Source organism: Aegilops tauschii, chromosome 5 (assembly GCF_002575655.3).
Source record: "Aegilops tauschii subsp. strangulata cultivar AL8/78 chromosome 5, Aet v6.0, whole genome shotgun sequence".
NCBI classification, from domain to species: Eukaryota; Viridiplantae; Streptophyta; class Magnoliopsida; order Poales; family Poaceae; genus Aegilops; species Aegilops tauschii.
In genome coordinates this window covers 119,169,355-119,175,697 of record NC_053039.3, presented here as the reverse complement: position 1 = coordinate 119,175,697, position 6,343 = coordinate 119,169,355, and positions in this window count along the sequence as shown.

Below are 6,343 nucleotides of genomic sequence, written 5' to 3'. Positions count from 1 at the left end.
CCTTTAGGCCCGACCCGGGCCATATGATTCAGATCAAGCTTGGTGTACCGTGTCTTCACCATGGCCCAGGCCTCTCGCGCACCTTCTCGGCAGGCTGATATCTTCCATAATCAAATACGCCGCCGTGCTCCTTTGAATAGCTCCACGAGGTCTGCCATACTTCCTGGAGGGGAGGCGGATGGCCATAAAGACTTGGCAACACTCCGCATTGCTTGCCGAACTCGCTCGTGCATATGGGACAACTCTTGTAGGAGGTCGCCTTGAGATCCGGACATTTCCTCTTCGGGATGGCCAGTCAGCGTACCTGCAGACATAAATCTGTCAGTTCCTGCCCTCGCCGAATTATAGGGAGGCAGGTTTGAAAAGCATACTGAATATGTCGTCTCATAGTCTCTTATTCTCCTTCACGGAGTCGGCCAGCTGGGCTCGCACGTCTTTTAGTTCTTCGCCCAGCAGGGTGTTGGAATCCTGCAGCTTATTTTTCTCATCCCTGACCCGTGTCAGCACACGCTCACCCGCGACTAGTTGCCTTTTGGCCTCTTGTTCACCCGCTTGTGCGACTTTCAGGGCCTCCTTCGGTTGATCCGATGATCCTGCCATGGGGAATACAAACAGTATTAATATTGCTGGTATATGATTATATTTTCTCGATGGAGGGGAACATTACCAGGCGACGCCTTCTTGGATTTCTTCAGTTCGGCGGTAGCAGCAGCTAGCTAGGTCTGACACTTTTCCAGCTCTTGAGACAACAGGATGTTCTTCTCTGTGAGCACCTGGTAATACAATGATCCTTAAATCCGTTGTATCAACTGCTTCAAGTCTCGGGGCCTACTGGTATATATAATTATCTGATTTGTACAAATGAGTACTTACCCGCATATCTTTCAAATGCTGGTCCGTGGCTCTGGTAAGCCCGTCTCGAGCAGCTCGGATGTATGCATCAGCCGAGCTGAAGGCGGTGAATGCCTCTTTTGTAAAGCCAGGGTCGCGAAGAGCGGCCCGTCAGCGCCGATGATTCATAGCGCTTTCCACTTCAGAGTTTGTGATGGATACTCATCCGAATCCTCTATCGAAGGACAATCCGGCGTCACCCTTGCATCAGCCCTCGCCTTTAAGGCAGGGTCTGGAACCTTACTTGTGGAGGCGCGACCAGCGGAATCCACGGACATAGTCCGGTGAACGTTTTTTCTGCTAAGACACATCAGATAATGTCATAGTTTGATGTGACTTCCAGGGGGCATGATAAAACCATGCCTCTTTGATGAAGGCTCTGCCGTGTTGTCGTTCGCCTTCCTCTTTGAAGATTTGCTCAGCGCTGGCGCCGCTCTCTCAGGAGATGCCTCTGGTGCACGTTGAGGTGTCGGGCGCCTCCCCTTTAGAGCGCGAAATAGTTCGGTGGGTGAGGCGTAATGAGGAAAATCTTTCGAAGAAGGTGTCTCTTGATTACTTACATGTGAGGGAGGGAGGAGGCCGGGATAGTCGGCGATGATGGGCACTGCTACCTCTTGAGCACTGCGTTGGTTTTCCCTTGAAGAGGAAAGGGTGATGCAGCAAAGTAGCGTAAGTATTTCCCCCAGTTTTTGAGAACCAAGGTATCAATCCAGTAGGAGGCTACGCGCGAGTCCCTCGCACCTACACAAAACAAATAAATCCTCGCAACCAACGCGATAAGGGGTTATCAATCCCTACACGGTCACTTACGAGAGTGAGATCTGATAGATATGACAGGATAATATTTTTGGTATTTTTATGATAAAGATGCAAAGTAAAATAAAAGCAAAGTAAAAAGCAACGAAAATAACCAAGTGTTGGAAGATTAATATGATGAAGATAGACCCGGGGGCCATAGGTTTCACTAGTGGCTTCTCTTAAGAGCATAAGTATTTTACGGTGGGTGAACAAATTACTATTGAGCAATTGACAGAATTGAGCATAGTTATGAGAATATCTAGGTATGATCATGTATATAGGCATCACGTCCGAGACAAGTAGACCGACTCCTGCCTGCATCTACTACTATTACTCCACACATCGACCGCTATCCAGCATGCATCTAGAGTATTAAGTTCATAAGAACAGAGTAACGCCTTAAGCAAGATGACATGATGTAGAGGGATAAATTCATGCAATATGATAAAAAACCCATCTTGCTATCCTCGATGGCAACAATACAATACGTGCCTTGCTGCCCCTACTGTCACTGGGAAAGGACACCACAAGATTGAACCCAAAGCTAAGCACTTCTCCCATTGCAAGAAAGATCAATCTAGTAGGCCAAACCAAACTGATAATTCGAAGAGACTTGCAAAGATAACCAATCATACATAAAAGAATTCAGAGAAGATTCAAATATTGTTCATAGATAAACTTGATCATAAACCCACAATTCATAGGTCTCAACAAACACACCGCAAAAGAAGATTACATCGAATAGTTCTCCACGAGAGAGGGGGAGAACATTGTATTGAGATCCAAAAAGAGAGAAGAAGCCATCTAGCTAATAACTATGGACCCGAAGGTCTGAGATAAACTACTCACACTTCATCGGAGGGGCTATGGTGTTGATGTAGAAGCCCTCCGTGATCGATGCCCCTTCCGGCGGAGCTTTGGAACAGGCCCCAAGATGGGATCTCGTGGATACAGAAGGTTGCGGCGGTGGAATTAGGTTTTTGGCTCCGTATCTGATCGTTTGGGGGTACGTAGGTATATATAGGAGGAAGGAGTACGTCGGTGGAGCAACAGGGGGCCCACGAGGGTGGAGGGCGCGCCTGGGGGGTAGGCGCGCCCCCCTACCTCGTGGCCTCCTCTTTTGTTTCTTGACGTAGGGTCCAAGTCCTCTGGATCATGTTCGTTCCAAAAATCACGTTCCCGAAGGTTTCATTCCGTTTGGACTCCGTTTGATATTCTTTTTCTGCGAAACTCTGAAATAGGCAAAAAACAGCAATTCTGGGCTGGGCCTCCGGTTAATAGGTTAGTCCCAAAAATAATATAAAAGTGAATAATAAAGCCCAATAATGTCCAAAACAGAATATAATATAGCATGGAGCAATCAAAAATTATAGATACGTTGGAGACGTATCAAGCATCCCCAAGCTTAATTCCTGCTCGTCCTCGAGTAGGTAAATGATAAAAACAGAATTTTTTGATGCGAAATGCTACTTGGCGTAATTTCAATGTAATTCTTCTTAATTGTGGTATGAATATTCAGATCCGAAAGATTCAAGACAAAAGTTCAATATTGACATAAAAATAATAATACTTCAAGCATACTAACTAAGCAATTATGTCTTCTCAAAATAACATGGCCAAAGAAAGTTATCCCTACAAAATCATATAGTCTGGCTATGCTCTATCTTCACCACACAAAATATTTAAATCATGCACAACCCCGATGACAAGCCAAGCAATTGTTTCATACTTTTGACATTCTCAAACTTTTTCAATCTTCACGCAATACATGAGCGTGAGCCATGGACATAGCACTATATGTGGAATAGAATGATGGTTGTGGAGAAGACAAAAAAGGAGGGAGAATATAGTCACACATCAACTAGGCGTATCAACGGGCTATGGAGATGCCCATCAATAGATATCAATGTGAGTGAGTAGGGATTGCCATGCAACGGATGCACTAGAGCTATAAGAATATGAAAGCTGAACAAAGGAAACTAAGTGGGTGTGCATCCAATTCGCTTGCTCACGAAGACCTAGGGCATTTGAGGAAGCCCATCATTGGAATATACAAGCCAAGTTTTATAATGAAAAATTCCCACTAGTATATGAAAGTGATATCATAGGAGACTCTCTATCATGAAGATTATGGTGCTACTTTTGAAGCACAAGTGTGGTAAAAGGATAGTAACATTGTCCCTTCTCTCTTTTTCTCTCATTTTTTTATTTGGGCCTTTTCTTATTTTTTTATGGCCTCTTTTTTTTCGTCCAGAGTCTCATCCCGACTTGTGGGGGAATCATAGTCTCCATCATCCTTTCCTCACTTGGGACAATGCTCTAAAAATGATGATCATCACACTTTTATTTACTTACAACTCAACAATTACAACTCAATACTTAGAACAGAATATAACTCTATATGAATGCCTCCGGCGGTGTACCGGGATATGCAATGAATCAAGAGTGACATGTATGAAAGAATTATGAACGATGGCTTTGCCACAAATACAATGTCAACTACATGATCATGCAAAGCAATATGACAATGACGGAGCCTGTCATAATAAACGAAACGGTGGTATGTTGCATGGCAATATATCTCGGAATGGCTATGGAAATGCCATGATAGGTAGGTATGGTGGCTGTTTTGAGGAAGGTATATGGTGGGTGTATGATACCGGCGAAAAGTGCGTGGTATTAGAGAGGCTAGCAATGGTGGAAGGGAGAAGGGTGCGTATAATCCATGGACTCAACATTAGTCATAAAGAACTCATATACTTATTGCAAAAATCTACAAGTTATCAAAGCAAAGTATTACGCGCATGCTCCTAGGGGGATAGATTGGTAGGAAAAGACCATCGCTCGTCCCCGGCCGCCACTCATAAGGAAGACAATCAATAAATAAATCATGCTCCGACTTCATCACATAACGGTTCACCATACGTGCATGCTATGGGAATCACAAACTTTAACACAAGTATTTCTCAAATTCGCAACTACTCAACTAGCATGACTCTAATATCACCATCTTCATATCTCAAAACAATTATCAAGCATCAAACTTCTCATAGTATTCAACACACTCATAAGATTTTTTCTTTTACTAATCTTGTATGCCTATTATTATTAAAGCAAACTACCATGCTGTTTTGTAGGACTCTCAAAATAATCTAAGTGAAGCATGAGAGATCAATAGTTTCTATAAAACAAATCCACCACCGTGATCTAAAAGATATAAGTGAAGCACTAGAGCAAAAACTATATAACTCAAAAGATATAAGTGAAGCACATAGAGTATTCTAATAATTTCCGAATCATGTGTATCTCTCTCAAAAGGTGTGTAAAGCAAGGATGATTGTGGTAAACTAAAAAGCAAAGACTCAAATAATACAAGACGCTCCAAGCAAAACACATATCATGTGGTGAATAAAAATATAGCTCCAAGTAAAGTTACTGATGGAAGTAGACGAAAGAGGGGATGCCTTCCGGGGCATCCCCAAGCTTTGGCTTTTCGGTGTCCTTAGATTATCTTGGGGGTGCCATGGGCATCCCCAAGCTTAGGCTCTTGCCACTCCTTGTTCCATAATCCATCAAATCTTTCACTCAAAACTTGAAAACTTCACAACACAAAACTTAACAGAAAATCTCGAGAGCTCCGTTAGCGAAAGAAAACAAAAGACCACTTCAAGGTACTGTAATGAACTCATTCCTTATTTATATTGGTGTTAAACCTACTGTATTCCAACTTCTCTATGGTTTATAAACTCTTTTACTAGCCATAGATTCATCAAAATAAGCAAACAACACACGAAAAACAGAATCTGTCAAAAACAGAACAGTCTGTAGTAATCTGTAACTAACGCAAACTTCTGGAACTCCAAAAAATCATCCAAAATTGGACGACCTAGACAATTTGTTTATTGATCAGCAGCAATTGGAACCAATATTTTATCACGTTCCGGTGATTTTTAACAATTATTTTCGTGAACAGAAAGTTTCTGGAAATTACAGAAAGATCAAATAACTGTCATCCAAGAAGATCCTATAGGTTTAACTTGGAACAAACACTAATTAAAACATAAAAACACATCTAAACAGAGGCTAGATCAAATATTTATTCCTAAAAAGAATCAAAAAGCAAAAAACTAAAAATAAAATTGGGTTGCCTCCCAACAAGCGCTATCGTTTAACGCCCCTAGCTAGGCATAAAAGCAAGGATAGATCTAGGTATTGCCATAATAATGGTACGGCAAGTCATGAAAACTTTTCTCATATTCTCTACGTTCAGCAGCAAGTTTTCTTTGAGGCAAGCAAAAATAATCAAAAGGGCCAAATTAAAACCTAATCCATTATTTTGAATAGCAAAATCATCATTAAGCTCGGAAATTCTATCAACTAGAACATCGGATGGAATCTTTTTCCTAAGATTTTCATTATAAGCAACATGATCCAAAGATTGTAAACGCATCATGTCTTCTTGATTAAAAAGGATAGCTTCTATGGGAGGATGAGTAGCATCTACCCTATAATGTGCAAAGATTTCTCTAGCCTCTTTCATTATGAATCTAAACTCATGAGCCAAAAAGATAGTGGCGGCACGCTTAACAGAAGAATGCTCAATATTAGAAAATTCTAGGAAAATTCTTAGTATGCAAGGATGCATATGAAGAAA